General features: G+C 37.8%; 1 protein-coding gene and 1 long non-coding RNA gene across 3 annotated transcripts in view; both read right to left on the bottom strand.

The window, feature by feature from the left end:
• Positions 1-17,754, bottom strand: part of NEBL (nebulette) — a 358,626-nt gene that overhangs the window by 115,042 nt on the left and 225,830 nt on the right. The window lies entirely within an intron of this gene.
• LOC131838191 (uncharacterized) overlaps positions 1-17,754 on the bottom strand; it is a 61,793-nt gene that overhangs the window by 871 nt on the left and 43,168 nt on the right. The window lies entirely within an intron of this gene.

Below are 17,754 nucleotides of genomic sequence, written 5' to 3'. Positions count from 1 at the left end.
TCACATTATTTATGGCAAGACCCGCTACTTCCAGCTATATCTCCCCCATATCCTCTAGGGCACATTCTCTACCCTCTCCACCCTAATTCTCCATAGTTAAAGAAAAAAACCCAATTGCCAGAAGTTATTAAAAGCAAAGCACTTTAAAAATAGCAAGGCTTCTTACAAACACAAGATTTGTCAACTATCCAACAAAGGTACACAGTTCCAGGAAAAGCACCTGATAATGAAAGGGTTTTCTCAGGTCAAAGGGTAAGACTCTACAACATCAACATACTTGAAAAGGCCAGAAGAGCCCCTATAGCCTAACAGCCTAAAGATAAGGGCTCGGTTGCATATGACAATACAGAAGTTTTTTTTTTTTTTTTGTTTTGTTTTTTTTTTTTTAAGATTCTATTTATTTGAGAAAGAGAGAGAGAGTGCACACAGCAGAGAGAGAGGGAGAAGGAGAGTTTCCACTGAGTGGGGAGCCTGATGCAGAGCTCGATTCCAGGACTCTGGGATCTGAGTTGAAGGCAGATGCTTAACCAAATGAGCCACCCAGGTGCCCCCAGAAGTTTAGAGTTTAGAGTTTGATGTTTTTGTGTAAGCAAATATATTTCCATAGCAACTGCCAAGTCATAGGGGTAATTCAAGTATTGGGACAGAGCCCAGGGCCAAGGAAACTCCTATGTGCCATCAGCACCGGTTTGCAGTGCCCCACTGTCTGCAGTGTTCCCCTGTCTGTAGTGTTCCCCTGTCTGCAGTGCTCCCTTGTCTGTAGTGCTCCCTTGTCTGCAGTGCTCCCCTGTCTTTAGTGTTCCCTAGTCTGCAGAGCTCCCCTGTATGCAGTGCTCCCCTATACGCAATGCTCCCCTGTCTGCAGCGGTCTCTTGTCTGCAGAGCTCCTGTCTGCAATGCTCCCCTGTCTGCAGTGCTCCCTGTCTGCAGTGTTCCCTTATCTGCAGTGCTCCCCTGTCTTCAATGCTCCCTTGTCTGCAGTGCTCCCCTGTCTTCAATGCTCCCTAGTATGCAGAGCTCCCCTGTCTACAATGCTCCCCTGTCTGCAGTGCTTCCCTATATGCAATGCTCCCCTGTTTGCAGCGGTCCCTTGTCTGCAGAGCTCCTGTCTGCAATGCTCTTAAGGTCACGTGCAGTAAGAATTGCCCAGATTGTGACCAACGTTTCATACTTATTTCGCTTTTCCCCCTTTTCTTGATCATGATAGAACATGTGCTTGTTGCCAACATGGTGATGAGAGCCTTGCAAATGAAAATCCCTAATAATTAAAATAGATGGAGATTCAATTCTGAGTTGAGGAAAACTTCCAGGGATAAACTGAAATTTTCCACTTTAAAATTAATTCTACATTTCTTACTGCAAAATATTCCCCCTGAATGGTTCGGTGAGAAACGAATTAGCTCATTTGACTTGTTTGCCTGTCTTGGCAGTCTTTTATAAACTTGTTTTCAGTTGCCTGGTTTCTTTACATTTCTTTTTCTTTCTTTCTCTCTTTCTTTTTTTTTTTTTTTTTCTTTTAATGACTATCTCCCAAAAGGTTCTTGGTTCTCAGCTGAACTCCTGGTCATTTTACTTTTGCCTCACATAGTTCCTCGTGGTTTGGCAACTGTCCAAAAGAGAACTTTACTAGTAGATGAGGGGATGAAATTGTTTCTTCAAACCAGAAATGTAAGCTCTCTTGGGCAATTTGTCTTCTTTATAAAAGATGAGAGCTCTGCTTAATATTAGCCCAATCTATTTTTATAGTTTACATTCATTAAGCCCACCTTCTCCTTTTGAATGGCCATTTCATTACTGTTTGTTAATTAGAAATCAAAAGAATACAAAGCAACCTGAATAACTGTCACCATTACTAATTATGCCATTAAAATACGATTTAATAGAATGTGTTTTTTAAAATTCATATTCCTGTTTTCACATGTAGAGATTGTAGAGATCCTATTCACAAATGAGAGCCATGCATCTAAACTGGTGTTGGAGGAGAAGAACAAGAAACTGCAAATTGTTTTTGGCAAAATTTCCGGGTCGGGTGTGGCTGGGATGCCAAAATCAAAAGTATGTTCCAGATGTACTGACTGGGACGTTCTCATTCAGAGTCTACATTAACATAAGCATCCCGCAAACTGAAGGACTTTGATTTAATTCTCTGCTTACTTAAGAGAGTAGTTCAGTATGAACAACAGTGAAGTTCATACAGTCGCTTTCACAAGCCTTCCCACTGAGAGAAGCCAAAGTTCCGGGTGGCCTCTGTAAGCCTTGTGACCAGAATCAAAGGGTCAGGCACAATCAAACAGCTTGGCTATCCCAGAAAGTATCCCTTTCCTAGAATTTTGTGTGATATGTGTCAGGAAGAATTGTGAAAGACTTTGAAACTGGCAAAAAAAAAAAAAAAAAAAAAAAAACCCTCCTGTGTTATCTAGCATTACCTCTGGCTAATTTGGCCTTTTGCTGTCTTTGTATATGTGCTGCCGAAGTGAGCACTGGCCTTTTGCTGTCTTTGAACTGCTTCACAGGACCATAAAATGTTAAAAAAACTGATAACAATGCTAATGATGCTTTATCCATACAAATGCAAATTAATTGTGTCCTGGGGAAAAGCAATTGATTACTGGTCCTATCAATAGAGCCTTTTGCTTTATTTCTAAATTCATTTCAGCAATTCCTTATTACTTATTCACGCGTGTTCTTCAAATTCACCTATGAACCAATCTTAATGTCTTATTGGTGCCCTCATTCATTAATGAGTTAAAAATCTTTTTTTTTTTAAAGATTTTTATTTATTTGACAGAGAGAGAGATCACAAGTAGGCAGAGAGACAGGCACAGAGAGATGGGAAGCAGGCTCCCCGCGAAGCAGACAGCCTGATGTAGAACTCAATCCAGGACCCTGAGATCATGACCTGAGCTGAAGGCAGAGGCTTAACTCACTGAGCCACCCAGGCGCCCCAATGAGTTAAAATCTTTTTAGTGTGTTTATTTTATGTTACACGAGAATCATGATTTCACCATTTTAAATAATCCTTTAATGGATGCAAACGATTTAATTATTCTCATTGCTTTCCTTCAACATTAGGCAAAAGTAGAAAGGGAAAAGTTATCACCGGACAAAGTGCTCGGCTCTCAGCTGTGAAACATAATTGTAAAAATCTTTGGTGTTCGTTGAAATTGGCTTTTTGTTTTGTTTTGTCCTCAGGTCTGATCTCGCTTGGCTATTGGCAAATGCCACATGTGTGCTTGTATATGTGTACATTCACACACACAACACACACACACCCATACACATGCGCGGGAGCAGATTTAATTCACCACAGCTGCCAGTTCCCTCTTGAAAAGCATACAAGGCCTCAATAAATGCAAAGACTTAATTACTTCTCACATCTGGAAAAACTTGAATATGAGAGTGGATTTATTGAAGAAGCTCTTTGCTTGGCTGTCAACACCGTATCAAGAGCCAGAGAGAGCGCGTGGGCTTGATCACGGCTGGCAATTCTTTAACTCTTCAGAGATAGATGTTCTACCAATTAATTCATAGCATGTCCTAAGCAGGGACAAGATTTATGAATTTTAGGAAAACACCAGGAAGTAAATGATTTTCTAGTCGTTTAGGGAGAAAAGCCATTTTTGTCATGTTTTCAGGGGGAAAAAAATCATATACTGTTTTAAAATGTGGAAATAATAAGGAAATCCTTAAATTCTGGAAATGAAGGGAAGGCTTTGGGGTTGTGGAGCACATAAAAACAAACAGCCATGAGAACAATAATTTACAAAATACATGCAAAGCTAGACGATTCTGCTCTTTTTTGGAAACAGCGTAATAATGCTCCTCAAAGGGAAGCAGGGAGTTACATGAGCTCCTAACAAGAAGATTTAGTGGGAACCAAGCAATGGGCAGATCTCCCCCTAGAGAGGCTATTTGAGCCAGAATTAGACAAAGTGATGGGGTTTAGGGAAGGCATCCAAAGCATTTGCAAAGACCCAGAGACAAGAGTTGGAACTAAAAGTTCAATGTCATTGGAGAACACAATGGAGGGAAAAGAGGGCAGCAGAGCAGCAAGGAGAGATGCAAAGCGGTCCTGGGGGACAGACTGATGAAGTAAATGGGTGGAAATCGCTTATCCTAACACAAAAAGCTTAAGCCCATTTGAACCGTGAATCCTTTACAAACAACACAGTTCCTGGTCAATTAACTGCAGAAACAGCACCTTTACACCTCCTCTATTCCCTTCATAGGCCTTGAATTTAATTTCTACCCCTTCATTTCACCATTAGCCTATTTAAATACTGTGTATCTGGAATTTATGAAAATTCATAGTGGAGAAATTACTCCCAGGTTTGTTGGTTTAATGAAGGGAAATACATGTGTGTTGTATATACCCCCAAATAAATAGAATTGATGTTAAACGTGTTTAAAATATAAATTTCACACTTCCACACTTCTACAATTACAAGTTTATTATTGGAATGCACCTATTTTTTTCTACTCTTTCTTGAATAAGTGGTATCAATGCTTTCAACAGAAACCTTAAAGCATCCAATAACTATACCTATATTCACTAAAGATTTGATTTATCCTCAAGTCTTGATTTTTTTTTTTTTTTAAGATTTTACTTCTTTGTTGGAGAGAGGGAGAGCACACACAGAGCAAGGGGAAGGGGAGGAGGGGGAGAAGGAGAGGAAGAAGCAGACTCTCCACAGATCACGGAGCCCAACATGGGGCTCAATCCCAGGACCCTGAGATCATGAATTCATCATAGTTGCAAGCCAGAGAAGACAACATAACCGATAATCACAAGTTCAGAACTTCTGAAGCACTAATTTCTGCATCGTATTCCAACTGTTTCAATGGAGTTTCTTCATGTATAACTCAAAATATAACATAATATCAAAACAGGATCATAGTTAAAGCAAAGGTGTAATTAAAGCAGCCATATAGTGATGTTTTAAAATATTTGGTACTCTTTGAATAGTGAGAAGTAGTTGAACATACATTGGCGGTAATTTCTGAGTACTTTGTCTTCTTTATAATTTAATATGTGTGTGGGTGTCTGTCTTCATTTATTTCACCATGCACCAATATTTTTGTGCGCAATCTATGGTCCAGGCACACTATCTTAATCTCCTCAGATAATCAATGAACAAAACCGATAAACATCCCTACCCATTTCTCCTATGTCAATCACATATTCGTTCATCAAATATTGATTGAACATCTACTTTATGCCATGAGCTGTAATAAGCATTGTGTCCCAGGAGTATTTCAGATACTGAATATGCATATGAGAGTCAGTATTCAATGGTAAGTCAGTGAAAATGTGAATTTTCTTAGAATATGATAAAATTTGTTGGACTTATAAAACCTATATTTCAAGAAAGGAGCAGGATGCTTTAAAGAAATTCTCTCAATGCTCAATTAATTTTGTAGATGTCAATTTTCTAACCAATTTCCTACTCCCTATCTATAGATGGTTTTCTCCAGCCTTCTTTTTTTTCTCAAATTGTGCATGTGAAATTTTCCTTCATAAACCCAATGTTTGGCATATTTTTTATTTGCTCCTAAAGTGGCATTTCTCGGGCAACATCTATCTGTGATGTTTTAACTATTTCAGAAACATTCTCTAGAGCAGCTCTGACTAGTAGAAATATACATATGTGATCTACATATGTAACCTTAAATATTTTGGTTATCACATTAAAAAAAGAAATATATTACACTGATTTTAATGATATAATTGATTCAGCTCAATTTACCTGGAATCATTCGAACAGGTTATTACCTGTTATCATTTGAAGAGGTAATCAATATGAAAAGTATTGGGATATTTTACATTATTTTATACTAAGTCTCTGAAATCCAATGTATTTTAATCTTACATTTCTAGTACATCTCAATTCAGATGAAATCTTACTGGATAGTGGCTATTATTGCCCAGTGTAGCTGTAGTAATATTATAAGACTGTAAATCATTAGCTCTTTTTCATTTTGATTGTATATATCTTAAATGTGAAAAAGATACATTTAACATTAAACTTCTTAGGATGAGAATTTCAGAATCCTAATAAGCAAGCAATAAAAACTGCAATCTAATTTCATTTCCAGACTTATTTAAATCAGAGTCCTCTGTATGGGAATGTATTTTATTAAAGGTTTAAATTGTTCTTATAAATAATGAACTAACTCTTTAAATGATGTTTTAATTAACTTCACCAAAGGTATATTTTCAAAATCCTATCTTGTTTCATTAATGAGAATGACATATTTAAATTCCCAGCAGTTTTCAGGATAAATATTCACTCTTTAATTATCTATCTAATAAATAGATAATTATATGAGTGAATAATAGCTATTCACTCTTTATTTCTCTACCAAACGACAAAAAAAAATCCAAATAGTGAAGTATCTTTCGTTGGTCCTCCCATTTTTAACTCATATAACCCAATTTAAAACACACCAGCAATTGCTTCTCAGTTGGGCTAGGTAAATCCTTTTTAAACCATATTACAAAGCAATGTTACAATGATACCCTACTAAAGAGATGATAGATCACTTAAAGAAGCTAAGTCTTTTACTGAAATGAGATTTTTTTCCATTAAAAACATTAAATTTTCGGGGTGCCTGGGTGGCTCAGTGGGTTAAAGCCTCTGCCTTCGGCTCAGGTCATGATCCCAGGGTCCTAGGGTTGAGCCCCGCATCGGGCTCTCTGCTCAGCAGGGAGCCTGCTTCCCTTCCCCTCTCTCTGCCTGCCTCTCTGCCTGCTTGTGATCTCCGCCAAATAAATAAATAAAATCTTTAAAAAAAATTTTTAATTTTCAAATTCTCAGCAGAAAAGTCCTTGATCAATGAAAGGAAACACAGTATCTCTTATTTCTGTTGCACAGAGGACCCAGCTTCTTTTCTCCAAGTTACCAACAAAAGTGGATATTTTGTAACTACTAAGATCTTCAATAATATCTAAATGCAATGAAGTGCTTTGAATCAAAAATACTGTTACATGAAGTGATATCCAAGGACTTAAATTATATTTGTGTTATCCCACACCCAAGATCTGCTGAAAATTCTGGAGAAAGTTAAACTCTATATAAAAATGGAAGACAGTCAAGGGAAGACAGTCTTAGAAGCTCCCCTGTTGTTTCTAGGGGAGGGCAGAGAAGGGTGACCACCATATGCCAAGCCCGGTGACTGTGGGCTTTCCATATAGAAGCCCTTTTAACCCTCACAACATCCATTTCACAGACGACACACTAGGACCTGGAGTGGATAACTTGCTGAAGTTCTCACACCAAGAGATTCCAACCCAGGTCTGTACTGCTTTAATCTGTGTAAAATCTATGGAAACACTGAACAATAGAATTGTTGGGTTCCTGAGATTGGCAAAAACAAGAACTCCCCAGGAGTCAGAAGCCATGGTAAAGCAGGTAATAATGATAGTATTAGGAGCATCCGGGACCTGGCAGGAACCGAATTTGAGAAACTTTTCTGATTTTTATTCCTTTTCTTCTTTTACAGTTTTTTTTTTCAGTGTTCCAGAATTCATTGTTTATGCACCACACCCAGTGCTCCATGCGATACATGCCCTCCTTAATACATTAATGGAAAATGTATAAGCAGCAGTAAGCTGGAAAATATTTCACAACCATCTCTCCCAGGGAAGAAAGGAAAGAAGGAATGGACAGCTGACCACAACGGGCTCAGAGGAGCTGACAGGAGCCAACAATATGAAACACTGTAATTAACAACAATAAAAGCCTGTATCTCCTAGGATATGGACCAAAGGCTGCCAGTCAACCTGAGAAACTAATCTTCCAAATTTTAAAATAGACATCTCAAGATACACAGTTCTACCCCTAGTACTATTCTGTTCTGTATCTGCATGTTGATTAAGTCAGGCTAAAGAATAAGATTATAAACTTATTTGAGCAACACTTTTTCTCTACTGATCACTATTCCCTGAGATCATAAATTCTGTGTTTGTGGCACTCTTAAAGGCAATTTAAATATATAGAAGATATTGTACACACAAATGAAGGAAAGGGAGTGGAGAATAATTATAAGAAGTGGAGTCGACCCTTTCTACATAGCTGCCTTGACACCCAAAAAGATTTGTTGAGTTTTCTCTTAAAAGGTTTCAATAAGAAGGGCACCTGGGTGGCTCAGTCAGTAAGTGTCTGCCTTCGGCTCAGGTCATGATCCCGGGGTCCTGGGATCAAGCCCTGCCTAGGGTACCCTACTCAGCAGGAAGTCTGCTTCTCCCTCTCTCACTCCCCCTACTTGTGTTCCCCCTCTCTCGCTCTCTCTCTGTCAAACAAATAAATAAAATCTTTGGGGGGGGGATTCAATAAATAACAATTTAAACAGTATGGCATTTCTTAAAAAAAAAATAGAAATACTGCATGATCTAGCTCTTCCATCTCTGGGTATTTTTCTGAAAGAAATAAGAAACACTTACTCAAAAAGATCTACACCCCCATGGTCAAGGCAGTATTATTTAAAATAGTCAAGATACGGAAACTACCTAAGTGTCTATTGACAGATGAATGGATAAAGAAAATGTGGTATTTTGGGATGCCTGGGTGGCTCAGTTAATTAAGCAGCTGCCTTTGGCTCAGGTCATGATCCCAGGACGCTGCGTCCTGGGATCGAGTCCCACATCGGGCTCCTTGCTCCGCAGGGAGCCTGCTTCTCCCTCTTGACTCTGCCTTCCACTCTGCCTGTGCTCACTCTCGCTCGCTCTCTGACAAATAAATAAATAAAATCTTTAAAATCTTTAAAAAAAAAAAAAAGAAAAGAAAAGAAAAAAGAAAATGTGGTATATGCATACAATGGAATATTATTCAGCCATAAAAAGGAAGGAATTTTTGCCATATGTGACAACATGGATGCATCTTGAAGGTATTATGCCAAATGCAATAAAATAAGGAAAATACCAGAGAAAGACAAATACCGTATGAGCTCACTATAAGTGGAATCTAAAAAAATTAAAAACAAAAAAACAAAAAATCCACACCAAACCAAATTCAGATTATTGGCGGTTACCAGAAGCAGGCAGGGGGGAGAGGTGAAAAGAGTGAAAGGGATCAGAAAGTATCAATTTCCAGCTATAAAATAATAAGTCACAGGGATGTAATATATAGCATGGTGGCTATAGTTAATAACACTGTATTGTGCTTTTGAAATTTGCTGAGAGAGTAAATCTTAGAAGTTTTCATCACAAGAAAAAAAATTTTTTGTTAATTCTGTATGGTAATGGATATTAACTAAACTTATTGTGGCGATCATTTCACAGTGTATACAAATATTGAATCATCATGTTCTATACCTGAAACTAATATGTCATAGGTCAATTGTGCCTCAATAAAAATTTTTTAAAAACACTAAGAATTCAGATAATTGCAAGTATTTATTGAAAATAGTGTGATAGTCGTGACTGTTAGAGTACTCATTCCCTGATTTACACAAAACTGATAATTTACCAAAAAACTGAATTCTCTAGACTTATACTAGAATATTGGGAAAAATTAATCACAAAATATAATGACAGTAATAGTCATAGTCAAGAAATGCTGACCTTATAGGCACTCTGAACTGAAAATTCAAAGTTCATTTAACAAGATCACTTCTTTTTTAAATGTGTGTGTTCTGGCCATTTCTTGTAAATCTAACCATTTTTAAAGCACGGAATAGCTACTTTCAAGGTTTTCTATGACAAACTCTCCAATAAAAGTGAACTCCTTAAAGAGTAATCACACTATGAGGGTCTCTTTTGTGTCAAAATTTTTATTTATGTATAAAGTTTGCCATTAAGGAGGTATTTTTGCTGATATGCATTAAGAAAGTAGCAAGCACACCTTTTTTCAAGATTTTAAGCTTTATACCAGACCATTATTATAACCCTATGAAATAATTTTTCTACAGAAATATTACTACATGTGCATCTGATCAAGGCTATAACTAGTCCCTTATTTTAAGATTTAAAATCACTATATATGGATTTCCTTTGATAATTCTTTACGATATTTACTTTACTTTCTCTTGTACAAAATAGTCATGAGTTAGGGAAACCTCATATTTTAATTTAATCAGAATAAATAGCTAAATTATATTATCCTGTATTAAAATATTCATATGTATGGATTTTTTAAACTTATTACAATAGCTTTAGGTTTGCTTATTAACAAACATTACAAGATTTATTTTTTAAGATTTTATTTATTTATTTGACAGAGAGAGATGCAGAGAGAGAGGGAACACAAGCAAGGGGAGTGGGAGAGGGAGAAGCAGGCCTCCTGCTGAGCAGAGAGCCCGAGGCAGGGCTTTATCCCAAGACCCTGAGATCATGACCTGAGCTGAAGGCAGCTGCTTAATGAATGGACCACCCAGGTGCCCCAAGATTTTTTTTTTTTTTTTAAGAGATCATCTCTTTGCTGATTAAGTGTGGCTAATCCAAAATACAAATTTCCTGGAAAGGGATAAATTATCTATATGACAAAACCGAATCTTCTGGGATAGAGTTTATTAGATAGAAAATTAGTTTATTAGATAGAAAATTACACACAGTTTTATGCTTTAAGAAGTGTTTTATTTAACTTACCTTTTTAATTATACTTAATTCAGTATTATATATATAGATAGATATCTATCTATCTATATATATATAGTACTATTCTAAAACACAGCAATACTGAATGGCCTTTTTAAACAAATCACCTTTGTTTAAATATTCAAAGGTTGAGAGGTTTATGACACAAGGACTAAGTAGTTTTCAAAACGTCATCAGAAATGTATCTTTCAGAGAACATTCCAAGCTTTTATGATGTTTCTGTTTCAGAAGCAGGATCAGTGATGGTATTTGGAGCCATGTGTGATGAAGATTATAACTGACTCATGAACTATGTTACAAGGAGGCTTCTGCTCAAGTTCTTTCTATTCTACTAAAAAAAAAAAAATGCATGCCCAAGATTATATTCTACACTGAATAGATAACAGGACATTACGCTGTTTTCTAGCCTGGCAAAAACACTATGATGGACCAGGAAAGAATGACTAAAGCACAAAAGAGATTAGAAGCCACTAGCACCTCACTGAATGAACCTTAATCCCGGAACCATCACTGGAAAAAGAGTGAACCCAGGAAGCATGACTTCCAGTGTGTGGAGTGCAGAGAGCACCAGCCACACGAAGAGGAGTCCCCTGATCTGAGTTCGAAACCCCAGTCTGCTAGTGACCGGTCCTGGGGTGGAGGGGAGTTGTGTGAGTGTGTCATTTGAAGTCTTTGGTTCTTTATTTTCTCCTTGGCCAAGAAGGACCATCAGTCTTTCTGGGGTCTGCAACTGTATGTTACCAACTTTATCCACTAATTGCTGGGGTACAAAGCCTTCGAAGATAAGAACATCATCTGTTGACAAATTCTTTTATCAAATCAGTTTGGGTTTCGGTAACAGTGGAAGTGAAGTAAGCTGTACTGGACAGTCGACACTATGCTGAGTCCCTCACATGTCTCACGCCACATGCCTCAACTCTAGAAAGTATGTACTGCCAGGATCCCCACACTGAAGCTCAAAAGTAGAGTAATCTGCTTAAAAGTAACATCAACAGTACTGGACCCGAGATCTTCGATCCGTTTACGTATGCATCGTGAGTTTTCAGAACTTTAATGTTATACGGCTGGAATCTACTTTCAAAAATGCCCCTTGGGGCGCCTGGGTGGCTTAGTGGGTTAAAGCCTCTGCCTTCCGCCTAGTTCATAATCTCAGGGTCATGGGATCGAGCCCCGCATCAGGCTCTCTGCTCAGCAGGGAGCCTGCTTCCTCCTCTCTCTCTGCCTGCCCTTCTGCCTACTTGTGATGTCTGTCTGCCAAATAAATAAATAAAATCTTAAAAACAACAACAACAACAACAACAACAAAATGCCCCTTTCATTGACTATAGTACAGAAACCAAGCAGGTATGACCAGAGAGGTAAGAAAGCATAGGATATTTATAAAACATATTCCCACATACATCAATTTGTTTCTGTTATGAAGAAATAGCCTTTAAGCAACCACAAGGACATTTTCCCCAAGGCACGGGAAATCATCAGTGATGTAGCTATGCTGAGTATATTCGTGGGTATGTGTTCCAAAATCAATATAAACATCATCAGTGGGAAATTAAATTCTGATAGAGCCAAGAGTACGGCTCTGAAAAGCTTTTAAGCGTTGAGCTCGACAGTGATCTCATGGGGAGTTCAAGCTTGCTTTTCAAGCAACGACACTGTCCAAAGCCCTACAAGGTGGATATTTATCATACCATTCCATCTGTTGCAAAAGTTGCATGGCAGTTTGACTCAGTGTGAGAAAATAAAGTTTTCACATCATCGCAAATGGGGAAAGAAATTGTACTCTTAAGCATTTGTCCCTTTGCTTGTCCCACAATTTAGTTAACACTCTCTCTCCAGGTTATAATAATAACGTTTGTCTTCACCCTAATAATATTTAGTTCTGAAAATATGAATGTGAACATGAAAGGACAAAAATCACTTTTTCAAAATAAACTGCATGACCGACACGACTCTCTTTTGTGATAGTTCTGTGTAATATTTTCAGTTGTATTACCACCTCCCAAAGGAATGCTGGAGACTGTGGCTTACAAGAAGAGTAAATCAATCAATGGCACTGACATGTTTTAAATCTAAATGTATATTGCCCATGTATCTATGTGGTATTTTCAAATAGTTTAGTATTTGAATCAAAATACCCATATGTGAAGTACGGTGTATAAAGGCCTATGTTAGGCCTTGCAAGAAATAGAAAACTAAATAAAATCTAGCCTTTCACAGAGATGAGGCAATTAAAGAGTACACCAAAGCCATCAGAGAATTACAGAGAGCCGTGAGGGTTCGGAAGATAGAAGAAACCAGAAATACCAAGCAGACTCTAATCAAGGACCACTGCCTTTGATCCGCACATTATGAAGATGCGTCAGATTTTCCGAAGTGAGAACAGGAAGGCTGGCGGACAGAGCACAAGCAAAGACAGCAGAACAGCCAGACGAGGGGCCCCGTGAGAGATAAGCACAGTATGCATAGAGAGTGTAGGAGTAAGGACTACTCGAAAGGCAGAATAGGATGGCTGCAAATGTCAAACCAACCATTTTATATATAATTCAATCAGAAATGTTGCATTTTGAAGTCTTAAGCGGAGGAGTGACCTATAAATCCAATATAGAAAAATTAATCTAGTTGCAACAGACTGACAGGAAAGGGAAGAGAGTATCAGAAGATTCCTGCAGAACAGCCCACGTCGACAATAAAGACGGAGACCGGGGTCGTGAAGTTGCCAGAGATGGAGATTTGAGAGACGCTAGAAAGATGTAGGCAGAACAACAGAGATGATAGGAAGAATGAAAGGCCGTTCTAAGGTATTTTGAGTTGGTTAAAGAGAAAGGGCATGCCGTGTGGAGTCGAAGGTAGAGTTGTTCTGGGGGAGGCAGCCATCAGTTAGGTGCCCACAGTGGTCAGATTTGGGCACAGGCTCAGCTCAGGGACCTGGGTCCGAGCTCAGGGAGCCACAGGCACATGGTGGAGAAAAAAGCAGAGGACAAGCTTCAAAGGCACCGCCTGAAGAGTGGCGAAGTGTCCTTCGAAGGCACTGCTGTAGTTTCGTGCTGTACCTAAGAAAAAGGGAGAGCTGTATGCGCTTCAGACAAGGTCCCCTATGAGATAAGTACAAATGTTCTCTTTTCTGTTCTCTTACCAATTCTCAAAAATGAGACTATTTTGTTTTAATGGAATGTTTCCTTAAAAATATTTCTTGAGACACCATTCTATGAGCTAGGAACTTAGAATACAAACAAATTTATTATCTTCCCCAAAAGGTGCTTTTAAAACGGTTTACATATTCACGTCTGTTTGTAAAAATATCAGATGTGCACGGTTTTACTGGAAATAGCAAAAAGCATCAAAACCAAGTGTTTGAAATACTGCATCAGGAATTGCTGTTGAAAATTTAGCAAATGCTTTTTCAGCATTAGATGGCTTTTCTTATTTGACTTATTTGAGCATATTAACTTCATGATATTAATAGATCTCTTAATATCTAACCATCTTTATAATCTTGGGTAAAATACTAGTTGCTATTGGTCGATTATTCCTTGAATGAATGTGATTTCAGGGTGGCTCAGTCCATTGAGTGTCTGACTCTTGATTTCAGCTGAGGTCAAGATCTCAGGGTCATGAGATCGAGCCCCATATCCAGTCCAGCATGGAGCCTGCTTAAGATTCTCTCTCTCTCCCTCTCCATCTGCCCTTCCCCCTGCATACTCTCTCTAAAAAAAAAAAAAAAAAAAAAAAAAAGAATATGATTTCATAACCTTTGCTTATATAATGATATATAATATATGTAATAATGCACATTTATATTCATGACTAGAGTCATTTATGTTCCCGAACTGGAATTTTCTTTGGAGGTTATTTCCTTCTTTGGGATCTACGTCAATCTATGTACCTTTGGAATGGCTGTTCCCTGAAAATAAGACAAACTCAATGATAAAGCTACATTAGCCATGCCAATAAAGTTATCTGAGTGAACCACGCTCAGGTCCCTGTGAATCACATGACCTGATATCTGGCCATAACATAGCTCATTACACCAGGAGCAGACCCTGCACTTGGGGAGAGAAAGTGCACTAGCCAGCCAGTGACTACTAAGAATATGTTTTGTGAGTTTGAAGGAGGAGACACTTCACTGTAGACAATCAGATGGTGGTGAGTGCTGGGGCTCTAATACCAGGTAGACTCAGGCAGGTGGCTGTTTATTAATCAAAGGCCAAGAAGCAGCCTAAGAAACCCTGTGTTCAGAGAAAAACAGATACAAAGAACCATACAAACCCTAAAAGAGATTGTGATTTGCTTTCTATGACTTCACAATTCCCATGAAGTCCAACACTCCCTGTTGGAATTGTTTTCCCATTAGTTATCCTATATCTTTCCTATATTCCCTTTTTTTTCTTTAGCCCTTCTGCAGAATCAAACATCCCTAAGACAGTATTAGGGACAGGATCCTTTTAGAAAGGTAACTATTACATAATATTTTTCAATTTTTTCCTTGGTTATTGCTTTGCTCAGCTTTTCTAACTCCTCTAGCACCGATTTTGGAAGTCTACATATTTCTTTTAAAAATCCATTTCCTTTATATTTTCAAGAGTTATTACCATAATGTCCTCTTGTGGGTTTTGAATTTAATAATAATCTAATCAGATTCTGAGCTAGAAGATGAAACTACACATCCAGGAAGATGTTCAAAACTTGAAAGGAATGTATGAGAGGGTAAAAATAATGGAAATGAGGATTTTAAATGATAAAGACAACTTTAGTAAGAGTTAATATACACTGATGATTCTAGCTCTCAACATTTACTTTTTATATATTTCTTAATAAAAGTTCTTTATAGAACAGAGCAAGGATCTAATAAATGGAAATATATGAACCTATCATTACAATAATATTTCACCAAAAAATTCTTTTTAGAGAGTTACATATACAAAGCACCACACATTGAAAATTTTAAAATTGGTGCTTTAAATTGGCTCTGCAAGCTAACAGAACATATTTACATCCAGAGAGTAAATGAACATTCTATTAAAAACATAATAACTAAAACTCATCTCCAAATGTTATCATAACTTATCACTTAGTTCTACAGCATAGTAAGACATAAAAGACTGTCTTTCTATGATAAATCCTGATTAAGTCATCCCTTGTTTCAGAAATAGCTAGGCTTTTATTTCCTACATAAGAAGTGAAACATAATGAATCACCAGGTGATTAGCCAGTCATCTAGTTTGACAAGATGTTTGATGAGTACACATCACTAAACATCAGAATTCTGAAACGACAGGTAAGAACTGTTACTTATGCAGTTCCCAATTTCTTAGTCAACCCTGAAATGTAACTATACTGGAACAAGCAACAAAGGAGGGGTGGAACTAGACGGAAAATCCATTTTATTTTTTTTAATGCTTTATTTATTTATTTGAGAGAGAGCATGAGAGAGCAAGTAAGCACAAGTAGCGGGGAGGGGCAGAGGCGGAGGGAGAAGCAGACTCCCACTGAGCAGGGAGCCTGATGCAGAACTCAATCCCAGGATCCTGAGCTGAAGGCAGATGCTTAACTGACTGAGCCAGCCGGGTGCCCCGGAAAAATCCATAAAAAATTTAAAATGTAGGAGTATCTAGAGTCTTATGAAATCCTTCTCAGGCAGCTCTGAAGAAAACAATTCAACTCTCAAATCCTCCTGAAAATCTTCTAACCTTGTTAGGGATAAAATGTGTCCCCAGTTGAAGCTCCTTAAAGCAATATCCTGTTTTACTCTCTGCCACTAGAGTGACAGCTTGGTGATATTTAAAACAGGATATATGCATCTTGTACTGCATTGACTTGCAAGAGAAATGAGGAGAATGCCAACTAATATTTTTTAGTCAAAATTTAAGAAAGGGGTGCCTGGGTGGCTCAGTGGGTTAAGCCTCTGCCTGCAGCTCAGGTCATGATCCCAGGGTCCTGGGATCGAGCCCCGCATCGGGCTCTCTGCTCAGCAGGGAGCCTGCTTCCTCCTCTCTTTCTGCCTGCCTCTCTGCCTACTTGTGATCTCTGTCTGTCAAATAAATACATAAAATCTTTTTAAAAAAATTTTTAAGAAAAAAAACTTTCTGATTTATGGATCTACAGCAGCAAGTGTGTGTAATTTATAAGTAAATATAAAATATACTGGAGAATGATCTCAGGCTTTTACTTACTGAGAGGAATGGCAGAGTAAAAAAATGATGAATTCAATCCTCTAAATTATCAACCTCCTGATGTCAGAAACTACCCTCGTTTACCCTAATAATCCGATGTGTACATAGAACAGAACTGATAAGAGCACTAACATTTTACAAAATTAAAAATCAGCTTGTGAATCCAAAGTCTACTCTATTGTTGTCTCCCAGCACAGACACACATACAAAATTGCCCTCAAAATGTTGCCAGCCAAAACACTCACCTATAATGGTCACTAATGTAATTTCACACTGGCCTGATACATTTCATTCCTTTCTCTCTTCAAAATGTCCTCTCCACCATTTCTCCAAGGGAACAAGTGTACAATGGCAACGAAGCTTTCCTCTTTCTTACTGATATGGCCATGGATGTCACAGCCAAAGTAAACGGTGGGCTGTGTATCCCTGAGCTGGCTGGCAGTTTGAGGCAGTTCAGAAAATGGCTATTTTATTTACTTCGGATTGCACATCAAGCTCCAAATTAGGACAACTTCAGCCACCCATAACTCTGTATTGCATCTCTCATCTCTAACTTGGAATTTGGAATGATTTGGATCTGGGAAAGGCTAGAAAAAAAATCAAGGTAGTTATGCAAATTTTGATATAAACCAACTTGCAGGGAGGATGTTCAGAAACCTCCCTCTGAACCTCGTATAAAATGCATGAGCAGCAAACATATCTATAAAACGAATGTGTTTTTCTGTCTCACACTGGCCCTTTCCACATTTACTCTTTCATTTTTCAAAACCCTTCTTTATGTAGATGCTGAGATCTTATGATTAACATTCGAAGGGGGGAAAAAAAAAAGAAAAATGTTTTTTTAACTCCACCCTCTTGCAACCTGATATAAACAATTTCATTACGTTAAAAGAAAGGTGATACTATAAATGGAATTTAATATGACCATCAAGGAAATGAGGACAATCATTTCTGCTAATGTATTTATAATTAATAGAATCCAAATAATAG

Source organism: Mustela lutreola, chromosome 8 (genome assembly GCF_030435805.1).
Source record: "Mustela lutreola isolate mMusLut2 chromosome 8, mMusLut2.pri, whole genome shotgun sequence".
NCBI classification, from domain to species: domain Eukaryota; kingdom Metazoa; phylum Chordata; class Mammalia; order Carnivora; family Mustelidae; genus Mustela; species Mustela lutreola.
This window is presented reverse-complemented; position numbering and strand designations above follow the sequence as displayed.